The 16,600-nt window shown below is 40.2% G+C and overlaps 1 long non-coding RNA gene across 2 annotated transcripts in view; it reads left to right on the top strand.

Moving 5' to 3' along the window:
• Positions 1-16,600, top strand: part of LOC128659269 (uncharacterized) — a 73,362-nt gene that overhangs the window by 27,238 nt on the left and 29,524 nt on the right. For both annotated transcript variants that reach the window (XR_008402322.1, XR_008402323.1), the window contains exons 2-3: positions 2,094-2,198; positions 11,444-11,624. This is a non-coding gene — a long non-coding RNA (uncharacterized LOC128659269). The remainder of the gene's footprint in view (positions 1-2,093; positions 2,199-11,443; positions 11,625-16,600) is intronic.

The raw sequence follows: 16,600 nt of genomic DNA, 5'->3' as shown, positions 1-16,600 counted from the left end.
CTTTATAAACAAAATATTTACACTATATAACGCCCCCACAGCTAAAATTAAATTAAATGACTCCCTTTCCAACAAGATCTGGATCAATAACGGAACCAGACAGGGCTGTCCGCTGTCGCCCATTTTATTTGTACTGACAATTGAAACTCTTGCAGCAGCGATTAGAAACAACCCGAATATAAAAGGTATTACGGTACAAGACACCCAATACAAACAGGCATTATATGCCGATGACCTCATATTATCACTTACATCCCCGTTACACTCCATAGCAGCATTAAGAGCCAAGTTGGATATATATAGTAAATTCTCTGGGTTCAAAATCAACCCCACGAAATCAGAAATGTTAGGAATACACACCCCTGAAATAGACATGCAAGAAATAGCACAAGAATATCACTATCGCATACAAAACTCATCTATAAAATACTTAGGGGTTCAGAAATCACATAATCAGCAGCTTTTGTTCCAACAAAATTTCCAACATCTCCTGAGAGAATTCCAACAAGAATTACATAGTTGGGAAAATAAAAGTTTATCCTGGATGGGAAGGATGGAGGCACTTAAAATGACTAGTTTACCAAAAATTCTTTATAAATTTCAAACACTCCCCATCCCAGTCTCACAATCATACCTGAATACCCTGCAAGCAATGTTTAACTCATATATTTGGCAAAATAAAAGGCCACGAATAGCCAAAAAGATTATGTATCGTAATAGGAAAAATGGCGGACTAAGCGTTCCTAACCTAACTTATTACAGACAAGCAGCTATTCTTACCCGAGTTATAGACTGGTGTAAACATGGGGAACATAAGGAATGGGTCAGGTTGGAGCAACAGTTAGCTAACAGCCCTAACCTAGGTGGGATTTGCTGGACCACTAAGATACATAGAGATATTAACAAAGCACCTCCCCGTATTGTGACAGAGACATTAAAAGTATGGGACAATATCACTAATAAGAATACGGGTATCTCCACAAATCCCTCTCCACTTACACCGATACTCAATAACCCTGAGATTCCTTTAGGACGTCAACCTACGAAGGAGTCCTCATTCACCATTAACTCACTTATCCCTATTTATACACTTGTACGCGAAGGCAAGTTAAAGTCAGAGGAGGAAGTGCTGGAATTGACTCCCCTTTTAGCAAATGATTGGTATATTAGACAACAACTGTCACATTTTATATTTAGCAACCCTCAGAAACCCAAATTACTTAGACCCCCCACTATGTTTGAGAGCACCTGTCTCTCACAATTCCCTACTAGAGGAGGTGTATCACTGTTATACCACTTATTAATAACCTACCACTCTAGATCACTACCAGCCTACTGTAAGGCATGGGAAACTGAATTACAGAGAGAAGTCTCACCTAGTGAATGGGAAAAAATCTTTATAAATATGGGAAGGACTTCTCCTTCGATATCTATTACTGAAATGAATGTGAAATTATTGTATAGATGGTATCTAACCCCACTTAGGCTCTCAAAAATATATGCTAACGTAGAGAATGTATGCTGGAGAGGCTGTGGCGAAGTGGGATCTATGTCCCACATATGGTGGAAATGTCCGTATATCCGGAAATTTTGGATGGACATTGATAAAGAAATAGAAAAGTGTATATCCTATAAGATAGGGATGGATCCATTGTTTTTTCTGTTTAATTTCCCCCCTAAACTGAAATGTAAACTGAGATTGAAATTAGTAAATGTTATGATAAATGGGGCTAAACAACTGATACCACGATTGTGGAAGAAACAGCAGGTCCCTACAGTATCTGAATGGAAAGAACATATTACACATCTACTGTCTCTAGAGAGATACCACTATGGTCAATCACAACAACTGGACTTTTATGGTAATATGAGATTCCTTTGGGAGGACTACTTGGCACCCCACTGATCAAGTGTTTTATGTTTTCAATGAAAAAGACGACTTGTAATAGAATTATGATGTCCAGCTTGTACTCACTGTTTTATACTATGTTTTTCATTTGAGATTGTTCTGTATTTACTATACTATCAACAATAAAGGAAATTTGAAAAAAAAAAAAAAAAGTTAACAGCTCTTTTACCTTCTTGCCGTATAGGATGAAGACTTCGGACCCTCTTCTGGACCTCTTCTTGCCGTATAGGATGAAGACTTCGGACCCTCTTCTGGACGGATCGGTGATACCCGGCGTGGTGAAGATAAGGTAGGAAGATCTTCAGGGGCTTAGTGTTAGGTTTTTTTAAGGGGGATTTGGGTTAAATTAGGGGTATGTGGGTGGTGGGTTGTTGGGGGGGGTATTGTATGTTTTTTTAAAATGCAAAAAGAGCTGTTTTCTTTGGGGCATGCCCCACAAAAGGCCCTTTTAAGGGCTGGTAAGGTAAAAGAGCTGTTAGCATTTTATTTTAGAATAGGGTAGGGCATTTTTTTATTTTGGGGGGCTTTGTTATTTTTTTAGGGGGCTTAGAGTAGGTGTAATTAGTTTAAAATTCTTGTAATCTTTTTTATTTTTTGTAATTTAGTGTTTGTTTTTTTTAATTTAGTTTAGTTGATTTAATTGTAGATAATTGTAGATAGTTTAGTTTATTAATTTATTGATAGTGTAGTGTTAGGTTTAATTGTAACTTAGGTTAGGATTTATTTTACAGGTAATTTTGTAATTATTTTAACTAGGTAGCTATTAAATAGTTATTAACTATTTAATAGCTATTGTACCTAGTTAAAATAAATGCAAAGTTGCCTGTAAAATAAATATAAATCCTAAAATAGCTACAATATAATTATTCGTTAGATTGTAGCTAGTTTAGGGTTTATTTTATAGGTAAGTATTTAGCTTTAAATAGGATTAATTTATTTAATAAGAGTTTATTTATTTCGTTAGATAAAAATTATATTTAGATCAGCTGAATCCCCGCACACATAAGGTTTATGAAAATAGGGTGAATGTAAATAATGTACCGCCAGTCCAATGGCTTAAAAATAAAAAGCTCCTTTATTTAGAAATACACGTAAAAGGCATACACGCCAGCAAGGTAACAAGGTCAAACGCGTTTCATAGTTGTAACTTCTTCAGTGACCTATAACAACACCTGGAATCTCATCCTTAATAAAGGTATTAACCACTCCCCCATTACAGGTGCAAATCATAGTACAGGTGAATCAGAAAAGGAGGGCAATCACATTCAACACATGCAATATATAATTTCTAACAGATAAGCATATTTACATAGTTACAGAGTGTAAAATAAAATGTAGTTTCATTTTAAAGTGAAAGCATTTATTTATTGAAACGTCTTTTATTTAACTGATATCTGGGGCATAACCTTATTTCTATTAGCATATACCAAATTAATAACTGAATCAAAGTCATCCATAATATTAAATACCTAGAGCTACCTTATAATTATATCATATGAACTAAGTACAAATAACCATTTACTAAAAGGTATTACTCTAGTGAAAATGTGATATGACAGATCCTCATGCTTAAGGGCTAAATAATTTTTAATTTTTGAAATGTATATGATTATCACCTTATTGCAGGAAGGAATATTGCTAGATCAGATTCTTAAAAACCTAGAAACTTCCCAATTTTTCCCAATCAATATCATCATCAATACTTTATGGATAAAGTTATTACATATATTTGTGACTAGGTATGAGTAACAAAATATGCACTAAAGACTCCCAAACAAAGGAAGTACATACCAAAATTCATAATGCTTTCTAATATAGTGTAAATGCATGCATATTTCCCACCCAAGTCTAAGTCCAATTACTCTACATAAAGTTTAATGTCCCAGTCAGAATTTAGTCCCATAGGGACCCTTGTATTTAATTGGAAAATCCAATATACTTCCTTCTGGCTTAGAAGTTTAAGTCTGTTTCCTCCTCTTTTGGGTCTTCTTACATGTTGTATACCCTGGAAACTCAATAAATTTTTGTTCCCATTATGTTCGTTCTTAAAATGTTAGGCAACTGGGGTATCTGAGTCCTCATCTCCAATTGACCTCAGGTGCTCCAAAAATCTCGTTTTGAGAGTTCTGGTCGTTTGACCAACATATTTAATATTGCAAAGTTTGCACGTGAGTAAATATATCACGTACTAGGTGTTACAATTTATGTACTCTTTAATTTTAAAAGACTTTTCATCACCCGTGGACTTGAAGGTATCCCCCAATTGAGCATAAGAACATGATGTACATTTCCTACTTCCACAGTGGAAAAAAACATTTCTTGGTGTAAGCCAATTACCTGTAGTACTTGTAGGTAGCATGGATGGGGAAAGAATGTTAGCCAACGTTCTTGATTTACGTGTCACATATTTACACCCTCCCTCAATTATTTTATCCATAGTCTCATCAACTCTAAGAATAGGGAGAGACTTTTTGATAATATGACAGATATCATTATATTCCTTACTATACATTGTTGTGAATACAGGTTTCTGCTGGTAATCAGCTTTTTTCCTAACTTTGCCTTTAATCATGTCTTGTCTAGCCATAGAATCTACTTGTTGTTTAGCCTCTCTCAGATCCTGTAATTTGTATCCTCTTTCCAAAAATCGTTCTGTAGTTTTCACCGAGTGGGCTTCATAGGCCTCTACGGTACTACAATTTCTTTTTGTCCTCATGTATTGGCCTTTTGGTATGGCCTTTATAACATGTCTTGGATGGCTAGATTTAGCCATCAAAAGAGTATTGCCTGCACTCTCCTTTCTATACAACTCTACTTCTATACTATGTGTATTAGTGTTAGGTTTAATTAGTACATCAAGGAAGGGCATTTCTTTTCTACTTGTGTTCATAGTGAACCATAGATTCTGTTGGTTATCTGATAGATAATCAAAAAAGTCATTCACCATCGAATCATCACCCTTAAATATGAACACAAGGTCGTCTATATAAAGACCGTAATACCTGATGTGTTCTTTGAAGGGATTATGGTCACCAAAGACACGGGACAGCTCCCACCAACCTAAAAATAGGTTGGCAGACGCCCCATAGTGGCAGGCATTGGTTCATTAAATGAACCACTAAGCGCCATGATTGACACTTTACTGCAACCCATTGTATTGAGCCTTAGGAGTTATATTAGGGATACAACAGAATTCATTAAACAGATTGAACAGGTGGAATGGCTGGATGATCAATGTATTGTCACCATTGATGTTGTATCCCTCTATACCTCCATCCCTCATGATAAGGGTATTGTGGCAATACAATCGTGTCTAGAGATGTTTACTGATTATGATGTTAATCTCAGAGAATTCATTTTAAAATCTATTGAATTTTTGTTATCACATAATTTTTTTCTATTTGAGGGGGATTGTTATCGCCAAAGACAAGGGACAGCTATGGGGGCGAAATTTGCCCCCACGTATGCCAACCTACTTTTAGGTTGGTGGGAGCTGTCCCGTGTCTTTGGTGACGATAATCCCTTTAAAGAACACATCAGGTATTACGGTCGTTATATAGACGACCTTGTGTTCATATTTAAGGGTGATGATTCGATGGTGAATGACTTTTTTGATTATCTATCAGATAACCAACAGAATCTATGGTTCACTATGAACACAAGTAGAAAAGAAATGCCCTTCCTTGATGTACTAATTAAACCTAACACTAATACACATAGTATAGAAGTAGAGTTGTATAGAAAGGAGAGTGCAGGCAATACTCTTTTGATGGCTAAATCTAGCCATCCAAGATATGTTATAAAGGCCATACCAAAAGGCCAATACATGAGGACAAAAAGAAATTGTAGTACCGTAGAGGCCCATGAAGCCCACTCGGTGAAAACTACAGAACGATTTTTGGAAAGAGGATACAAATTACAGGATCTGAGAGAGGCTAAACAACAAGTAGATTCTATGGCTAGACAAGACATGATTAAAGGCAAAGTTAGGAAAAAAGCTGATTACCAGCAGAAACCTGTATTCACAACAATGTATAGTAAGGAATATAATGATATCTGTCATATTATCAAAAAGTCTCTCCCTATTCTTAGAGTTGATGAGACTATGGATAAAATAATTGAGGGAGGGTGTAAATATGTGATACGTAAATCAAGAACGTTGGCTAACATTCTTTCCCCATCCATGCTACCTACAAGTACTACAGGTAATTGGCTTACACCAAGAAATGTTTTTTTCCACTGTGGAAGTAGGAAATGTACATCATGTTCTTATGCTCAATTGGGGGATACCTTCAAGTCCACGGGTGATGAAAAGTCTTTTAAAATTAAAGAGTACATAAATTGTAACACCTCGTACGTGATATATTTACTCACATGCAAACTTTGCAATATTAAATATGTTGGTCAAACGACCAGAACTCTAAAAACGAGATTTTTGGAGCACCTGAGGTCAATTGGAGATGAGGACTCAGATACCCCAGTTGCCTTACATTTTAAGAACGAACATAATGGGAACAAAAATTTATTGAGTTTCCAGGGTATACAACATGTAAGAAGACCCAAAAGAGGAGGAAACAGACTTAAACTTCTAAGCCAGAAGGAAGTATATTGGATTTTCCAATTAAATACAAGGGTCCCTATGGGACTAAATTCTGACTGGGACATTAAACTTTATGTAGAGTAATTGGACTTAGACTTGGGTGGGAAATATGCACACATTTACACTATATTAGAAAGCATTATGAATTTTGGTATGTACTTCCTTTGTTTGGGAGTCTTTAGTGCATATTTTGTTACTCATACCTAGTCACAAATATATGTAATAACTTTATCCATAAAGTATTGATGATGATATTGATTGGGAAAAATTGGGAAGTTTCTAGGTTTTTAAGAATCTGATCTAGCAATATTCCTTCCTGCAATAAGGTGATAATCATATACATTTAAAAAATTAAAAATGATTTAGCCCTTAAGCATAAGGATCTGTCATATCACATTTTCACTAGAGTAATACCTTTTAGTAAATGGTTATTTGTACTTAGTTCATATGATATAATTATAAGGTAGCTCTAGGTATTTAATATTATGGATGACTTTGATTCAGTTATTAATTTGGTATATGCTAATAGAAATAAGGTTATGCCCCAGATATCAGTTAAATAAAAGACGTTTCAATAAATAAATGCTTTCACTTTAAAATGAAACTACATTTTATTTTACACTCTGTAACTATGTAAATATGCTTATCTGTTAGAAATTATATATTGCATGTGTTGAATGTGATTGCCCTCATTTTCTGATTCACCTGTACTATGATTTGCACCTGTAATGGGGGAGTGGTTAATACCTTTATTAAGGATGAGATTCCAGGTGTTGTTATAGGTCACTGAAGAAGTTACAACTATGAAACGCGTTTGACCTTGTTACCTTGCTGGCGTGTATGCCTTTTACATGTATTTCTAAATAAAGGAGCTTTTTATTTTTAAGCCATTGGACTGGCGGTACGTTATTTACATTCACACTATTTTCATAACCCTTATGTGTGCGGGGATTCAGCTGATCTAATAATTGTTCTCTTGAGGGAAAAAGGTGAAGTTCCCTGTACATATCCCTTTCTGCACCAGTCGGACCGGAACCTTTGTTTTAGCTACAGCTCCCGTGGGGAGCGCTGAAGAGGAGAGACGGAGCGGTGCTGCAGAGGCAGTGAAGACACAGCATAGCACGGCATTGAGAGAGGCGAATGGAATTGCCAAACAATTGAGCGCTTACTCACGGATTCTGGCAAAAAATTATATTTAGGCCTTTGACCGAGTTAGATGGCAATACCTATGGGCGGTCCTTGCACGCTTTTGTCTCCCTAGTGATTTTATAGGTGCTGTCAAAGCCCTATATTCAACTCCCACAGCTTCGATTGGTGGTCTGGGTTTCCGTTCTCCCCCTTTTCCCATTACAAATGGCACTAGGCAGGGTTGCCCCCTGTCTCCGCTGCTATTTGCCCTATCTATCGAGCCCTTGGCGGAACAAATAAGAGCTGATCCTATGTTTCAGGGCGTCACTCTATTTGGCACCTCGCACAAAATCGCACTCTTTGCGGATGATGTCACGTTATTCTCGGCTCAGCCCATGCAGAATATTCCTAGACTATTAGACACGCTTACTTCTTTCGGTGCTCATTCTTATTATAAGTTGAACCTGTCAAAAACGAAAGTGTATACACAAGGTTTTACAAGTGCACAATTGGCCTCCCTGAGAAAAAGATTTGACTTTACTTGGACAGATCATTCTGTTTTACATTTAGGAATTAAACTATCTAGTAGTTTCTCCCAAATTATCAAAGATAATTACCTTCCCCTTCTTGCATCACTTCTCTCTCTGAGGAGAGACTGGAACATGCAGCATGTATCCTGGCTAGGTAGGGTTACGGCCTTGAAAATGTCGTTCCTCCCTAGACTCACCTACCTGTTTCGCTGCCTTACCATTAAGATTCCCAAATATCTTCTGCTCCAATTCCAGAGTGGCTTCACAAAATTTATCTGGCAGGACAAACCTCCCAGAGTTGCACATAAACTTCTCCAACTTTCTAGAACTGCTTGAGGTATAGCCTCTCCGTTGGTTTTCCGATATTATGAGGGAGCCATGCTCACCCATGTGTCTCAATGGGGAGTCAAATCGTCTTACTCTAAATGGAGAGCAATCGAGCAAGCCTCCTTACCTCACTACCTCAACTTACGAGACCTAATATGGACCCCTCAGCACTGTCGCAGAGAGTTAGAGTTAATCAACCCAGTTATTATAGGTTGCCTAGATTTCTGGGACAAAATTAGACATCATCCTAATATCGCCCCACACCCTTCCCCTATCACTTCACTTTCGGGTCTCCTCTTGGGCCTACGGGACTCTCACCCCAATAAATGGGGACAATTTGGGGTCAACCTAGTGTCAGACTTGTGGTCTGTGACCTCCCGTGATTCTTATAAGCAGCTTTCCCAAATTGGAGAAGGAGCAGAAATATCTCTCTATTTGTCCTTTGAGTTCCATAGAATTAAGAGTTTTTTAAATAGTTGGGGTTTCAAACCGAATCTTTCCCGCCCGTTAACCGTGTGGGAGTCCACCTGGGACAGAGGGGCCAAGCTTTGTAGACCCCTTACCCTGCATTACACACTATTAAGCGGCTCGCAAAGCCCAGAAACACCAGCCCATCTGGCCAGGTGGGAGACAGTACTAAATATGCGGGTCACGCCTGAAAGGTGGGAGCGTGCCTTTTCCTTGACTCGGAAGGCCATCCACTGTACGACACTGTACGAAGTATACTTCAAACTCCTATCTCACTTGTACTATGTGCCCACTAGGTTAGCAAAAATGTTCCAGAGTGCGTCTCCCGAGTGTTGGAGGAAATGTGGACATAGAGGTAATGCGCTTCCTATCTGGTGGGAGTGCCCTGCGATTCAGCCTTTATGGCGGCAATGCTTTGCAGCCCTCTCTCGTGTTGGAATTTCCCTTTCTAGGTCACCTGCCTCAGCCCTCCTACACTTGCACCTCCACGACTTACCCAAACACCATGCATACATCTCCATATACCTATTCATGACCATTAAACATGCTATAGCTTGTTCGTGGAAAAAGGATTTGCCCTCTAGCTGGGCTACAGTTTGTAGCACCATGGCATAAATATATATATTGGAGAAGGATATTTTTTATAAATTAAACAACTCCGACCTATTTGAACTGGTTTGGTCAGATTGGAAGGAACATAATGATACTAACTGGAAGCCCAACACAACTTCTAGCGATGCCTAATTTGGGACCTCGCCCCAGCAGACGATAATGACCTGTACAAACTGACTAAGTGTTAGCACTCTGCACCCTCCCTTTTCCCCCTCTCCCCTCTACACTTCTCTACTTCCCTCAACTTCTATGTTCTACCCTAAATGTATATTTATGTAAACCTAAGAGAGCAAGTAAACCCTCTCCTAGAACCCAAGTCACTTTCAAACCCATCTATCGGAAACCTTGGGGGCTATCCTTGAGCCCCCTAAGCGAGGCCTTATAGTTGGTCACAATAACCTGTCCACCCTCTCTTTGTTACCTACATCTTATCAGCCTGAGAAACAGGTTAAATACTAGATCATGACAGGTAGAACTCACCTTGGCCTAGCAATAGATTGTGTCGTTTATTGTATGCCTTATGGGTTTTCTGAGTAACCTATGTTTATTTCTTGTTTATACTTGCTACTGTTCTGCTACTGGAAATGTTTATCCAGATTTTGTATTGCAATTTTATTATCTTCAATAAAACATAAAAAAAAAAAAAAAATTATATTTAACTTAGGGGGGTGTTAGTGTTAGGGTTAGACTTAGCTTTAGGGGTTAATACATTTATTATAGTAGCGGCGAGGTCCGGTCACCAGATTAGGGGTTAATACTTGAAGGTAGGTGTCGGCGATGTTAGGGAGGGCAGATTAGGGGTTAATAAAATTTATTATAGTGTTTGCGAGGCGGGAGTGAGGCGGTTTAGGGGTTAATACATTTATTAGAGTGGCGGAGAGGTCCGGTCGGCAGATTAGGGGTTAATAAGTGTAGGTAGGTAGCGACGACGTTGGGGGGGTGCAGATTAGAGGGTAATAAAAGTAATATAGGGGTCGGCGATGTTAGAGGCAGCAGATTAGGGGTACATAGGGATAATGTAGGTTGGGGCGGTGTACGGAGCGGCAGATTAGGGGTTAATAATAATATGCAGGGTTCAGCGATAGCGGGGGCGGCAGATTAGGGGTTAATAAGTGTAAGGTTAGGGGTTTTTAGACTCGGGGTACATGTTAGGGTGTTAGGTGCAGACTTAGGAAGTGTTTCCCCATAGGAAACAATGGGGCTGCATTAGGAGCTGAACGCTGCTTTTTTGCAGGTGTTAGGTTTTTTTTCAGCTCAAACGGCCCCATTGTTTCCTAAGGGGAAATCGTGCACGAGCACGTTTTAGCTGCTTACCGCTACCGTAAGCAACGCTGGTATTAAGAGTTGAAGTGGCAGTAAATTATGCTCTAAGCTCCCTTTTTGGAGCCTAACGCAGCCCTTCAGAGAACTCTAAATACCAGCGTTTTTTAAAAGGTGCGGGGGAAAAAAAACATGCGTAGCTAACGCACCCCTTCTAACGCAAAACTCTAAATCTAGGTGTAGGTAAAGCACTTAGGGCTGCAGAAACTGCAGAAGTCAACTGTGCAGCAAAAATCTTTAGGCAAGCAAACACTCCCAAAGACTGACTGAGAGAAACCGCAGGGCACTGCATGTGAATCTGTCAAAGACAGGGACATGTTAACAGAAGGCTGAGACAACCCCTGAACACCATTATCCTGAGAAAAAGAAGGCTCAGATAAGGAATCCTTAGCCATAGATAATAAAACCTTATTAAAGGGACATTATACACTATTTTTTTCTTTGAATACATGTTTTGTAGAATATCTATCTATATAGCCCATAAAGTTTTCTTTTTAAAAAAAATATATAGTTTTGCTTATTTTTAAATAACATTGCTCTGATTTTCAGACTCCTAACCAAGCCCCAAAGTTTTCGGACAATACCGACAGATACCTACTCCAGCTTGCTCCTGTTTGTGTAAAGGGTCTTTTCATATGCAAAAGAAGGAGAGTGAGGGGAGTGTCTTATTTCCCACTTGCAGTGGGCTTTCCAGCTACTATTTCAACAGAGCTAAACTGAGAACTTCTAAGTAAGTTTTTAAACCATTTTATATTGGATTTTTATATCAGTATCTGTGTATCTTATTCTTTATAGTAGTGTCTACATGCAGTTATATGAAAATTCAGATTATTATAGCCTATGGTGAATAAATATTCTTGATTTTATTAAGGACAGGAGGCGAATATTTTGCATCAAATCTTTACTGAATCCAAACAGCAGCAAAGAAAACATCCAGAGAAAAAAATAATAACAATAGCATAGTAACAAGACTGCACCAATCAGCACACAGCAGTCTAATAAACTGTAATGAACAAGTCCAGCACTTCCTCTTTTCTTTGATCATAAGACAGAGGAACCAGTGATGAAGGAAACAAACTCCAAAATATCCATCCTAGACCAAAATGGAACAGGGATACCCAGGAACGGAGAAACAACAGATGACCTGGTCCGTAGATAAGGGAGAGCATAAAAGCCACAGAGTCACTGAAAAGAGAAAAAACACAAAGTAACAACAATCCTAGTAAAGGAAAATCAACAGCAATAACATCATTAACCCCTTAACGTCAAGCATCGTACAGGGTACGTCTTACACAAACTGGTCTTTAAAGACCAGTGACGTACCCTGTACGACCTGATAGCTTCCAGCTGCTTTCAAGGTATTGCTGTGATGCCTCGATATTGAGGCATCATGGCAATACCTTTTCTGGCACACCGATGCAGAGAGGGCCACTCTGTGGCCCTCTCTGCATCGCCCAGCGATGGAACCGATCGTTGGTGGGTGGGAGCAGCTGCTGGAAGGATGGTGGGCGGCCCATTGCTGGGAATCTTCTTCCGGAATAGTCCCTGGTGCGTGCGGGAGCGCGCACTGTGGCGGGGCTTTGTGTGCGTGCATGTGCGCACGCTCCCCCGCGATCTAAATGGTCCGGTTGTGATGGGAGTGGGTGGTGATCTGTGGTGGGAGCGGGTGGTGATCTGTGGTGGGAGCGGGTGATGGGGGTTACATTTTTATTTATAAAAGGGATCTGGGAGAGGGGGAGGGGGGTATTGAGGGGGGGGCAACTACACTACAGAAAAAAAATATATATATAATAAAAAATAAACAAAAGTTTGAAAAGTGGGTACTGGCAGACAACTGCCAGTACCCAAAATGGCACCAAACAGTGAGAGGGGGAAGATTTGAGAGCGGTGTGGGGGGGCTCAGGGAGGTTGGGTGCTATGGGGGATCCTACACAGCAGCATATGTAAATATGCTATAAAAAATATTAAAAGATAGCTTTTATTTTAGTACTGGCAGACTTTCTGCCAGTACTTAAGATGGCGGGGACAATTGTGGGGTGGGGGAGGAAAGAGAGCTGTTTGGGAGGGATCAGGGGATGGGATGTGTCAGGTGGGAGGCTGATCTCTACACTAAAGCTAAAATTAACCCTGCAAGCTCCCTACAAGCTACCTAATTAACCCCTTCACTGCTAGCCATAATACATATGTAATGTGCAGCGGTATTTAGCGGCCTTGTAATTACCAAAAAGCAACTCCAAAGCCATATATGTCTGCTATTTCTGAACAAAGGGGATCCCAGAGAAGCATTTACAACCATGTGTGCCATAATTGCACAAGCTGTTTGTAAATAATTTCAGTGAGAAACCTAAAATTGTGAAAAATGTTACGATTTTTTTAATTTGATCGCATTTGGCGTTGAAATGGTGGCATGAAATATACCAAGATGGGCCTAGATCAATACTTGGGGTTGTCTATTACACTACACTAAAGCTAAAAATTAAAATTAACCCTAGAAGCTCCCTAATTAACCCCTTCACTGCTGGGCATAATACACGTGTGGTGCACAGTGGTATTTAGCGGTCTTCTAATCACCAAAAAGCAACGCCAAAGCCATATATGTCTGCTTATATGTCTGCTATTTCTGAACAAAGGAGATCCCAGAGAAGCATTTACAACCATATATGCCATAATTGCACAAGTTGTTTGTAAATAATTTCAGTGACAAACCTAAAGTTTGTGAAAAAAAATTGTGAAAAAGTGAACATTTTTTTTTTATTTGATCGCATTTGGCGGTGAAATGGTGTCATGAAATATACCAAGATGGGCCTAGATCAATACTTGGGGTTGTCTACTACACTACACTAAAGCTAAAATTAACCCTAGAAGCTACCTACATGCTCCCTAATTAACCCCTTCACTGCTGGGCATAATACACGTGTGGTGTGCAGTGGTATTTAGCGGCCTTCTAATTACCAAAAAGCAACGCCAAAGCCATATATGTCTGCTATTTCTGAACAAAGGGGATCCCAGAGAAGCATTTACAACCATATATGCCATAATTCCACAAGTTGTTTGTAAATAATTTCAGTGACAAACCTAAAGTTTGTGAAAAATTTGTGAAAAAGCAAACAATTTATTTTATTTGATCGCATTTGACGGTGAAATGGTGGCATGAAATATACCAAAATGGGCCTAGATCAATACTTGGGGTTGCATAAATAAAAAGAGAGAAGCGCTCAACCTGAGAACAAACAATAGCATAATAGCTTGTTCTATGGCTAGTTACCACCCAAGAAGCAGCCTCTTTTTGCTCAAATGTGCCTTTCACAGAGAAGAACTTTCCTGAAGCATATCAGTCTGATCCTGACTTCACAGTACAGTCCAGCCCCGAAATACCAGGAAATCCTTCTTTGAACGAGAGAAACAGCAAAACCCCAGACGTACGTTTCGGCCTATTGTGGGCCTCGTCAGTGAGGTGCAGCCATATCCCTCTAGGCACACTGAGCAACGGGTCCACGTCTGGATTCCCGCATCACACTTAGGGAGACTTCCCTAAGTGTCATAAATTGCATAAATAAAAAGAGAGAAGCGCTCAACCTGAGAACGAACAATAGCATAATAGCTTGTTCTATGGCTAGTTACCACCCAAGAAGCAGCCTCTTTTTGCTCAAATGTGCCTTTCACAGAGTAGAACTTTCCTGAAGCATATCAGTCTGATCCTGACTTCACAGTACAGTCCAGCCCCGAAATACCAGGCAATCCTTCTTTGAACGAGAGAAACAGCAAAACCCCAGACGTACGTTTCGGCCTATTGTGGGCCTCGTCAGTGAGGTGCAGCCATATCCCTCTAGGCACACTGAGCAACGGGTCCACGTCTGGATTCCCGCATCACACTTAGGGAGACTTCCCTAAGTGTCATAAATTGCATAAATAAAAAGAGAGAAGCGCTCAACCTGAGAACGAACAATAGCATAATAGCTTGTTCTATGGCTAGTTACCACCCAAGAAGCAGCCTCTTTTTGCTCAAATGTGCCTTTCACAGAGAAGAACTTTCCTGAAGCATATCAGTCTGATCCTGACTTCACAGTACAGTCCAGCCCCGAAATACCAGGCAATCCTTCTTTGAACGAGAGAAACAGCAAAACCCCAGACGTACGTTTCGGCCTATTGTGGGCCTCGTCAGTGAGGTGCAGCCATATCCCTCTAGGCACACTGAGCAACGGGTCCACGTCTGGATTCCCGCATCACACTTAAGGAGACTTCCCTAAGTGTCATAAATTGCATAAATAAAAAGAGAGAAGCGCTCAACCTGAGAACGAACAATAGCATAATAGCTTGTTCTATGGCTAGTTACCACCCAAGAAGCAGCCTCTTTTTGCTCAAATGTGCCTTTCACAGAGAAGAACTTTCCTGAAGCATATCAGTCTGATCCTGACTTCACAGTACAGTCCAGCCCCGAAATACCAGGAAATCCTTCTTTGAACGAGAGAAACAGCAAAACCCCAGACGTACGTTTCGGCCTATTGTGGGCCTCGTCAGTGAGGTGCAGCCATATCCCTCTAGGCACACTGAGCAACGGGTCCACGTCTGGATTCCCGCATCACACTTAGGGAGACTTCCCTAAGTGTCATAAATTGCATAAATAAAAAGAGAGAAGCGCTCAACCTGAGAACGAACAATAGCATAATAGCTTGTTCTATGGCTAGTTACCACCCAAGAAGCAGCCTCTTTTTGCTCAAATGTGCCTTTCACAGAGAAGAACTTTCCTGAAGCATATCAGTCTGATCCTGACTTCACAGTACAGTCCAGCCCCGAAATACCAGGAAATCCTTCTTTGAACGAGAGAAACAGCAAAACCCCAGACGTACGTTTCGGCCTATTGTGGGCCTCGTCAGTGAGGTGCAGCCATATCCCTCTAGGCACACTGAGCAACGGGTCCACGTCTGGATTCCCGCATCACACTTAGGGAGACTTCCCTAAGTGTCATAAATTGCATAAATAAAAAGAGAGAAGCGCTCAACCTGAGAACGAACAATAGCATAATAGCTTGTTCTATGGCTAGTTACCACCCAAGAAGCAGCCTCTTTTTGCTCAAATGTGCCTTTCACAGAGAAGAACTTTCCTGAAGCATATCAGTCTGATCCTGACTTCACAGTACAGTCCAGCCCCGAAATACCAGGCAATCCTTCTTTGAACGAGAGAAACAGCAAAACCCCAGACGTACGTTTCGGCCTATTGTGGGCCTCGTCAGTGAGGTGCAGCCATATCCCTCTAGGCACACTGAGCAACGGGTCCACGTCTGGATTCCCGCATCACACTTAGGGAGACTTCCCTAAGTGTCATAAATTGCATAAATAAAAAGAGAGAAGCGCTCAACCTGAGAACGAACAATAGCATAATAGCTTGTTCTATGGCTAGTTACCACCCAAGAAGCAGCCTCTTTTTGCTCAAATGTGCCTTTCACAGAGAAGAACTTTCCTGAAGCATATCAGTCTGATCCTGACTTCACAGTACAGTCCAGCCCCGAAATACCAGGCAATCCTTCTTTGAACGAGAGAAACAGCAAAACCCCAGACGTACGTTTCGGCCTATTGTGGGCCTCGTCAGTGAGGTGCAGCCATATCCCTCTAGGCACACTGAGCAACGGGTCCACGTCTGGATTCCCACATCACACTTAGGGAGACTTCCCTAAGTGTCATAAATTGCATAAATAAAAAGAGAGAAGCG

This window comes from Bombina bombina, chromosome 5, assembly GCF_027579735.1.
Source record: "Bombina bombina isolate aBomBom1 chromosome 5, aBomBom1.pri, whole genome shotgun sequence".
In the NCBI taxonomy this organism is placed as follows: domain Eukaryota; kingdom Metazoa; phylum Chordata; class Amphibia; order Anura; family Bombinatoridae; genus Bombina; species Bombina bombina.
This window is presented reverse-complemented; position numbering and strand designations above follow the sequence as displayed.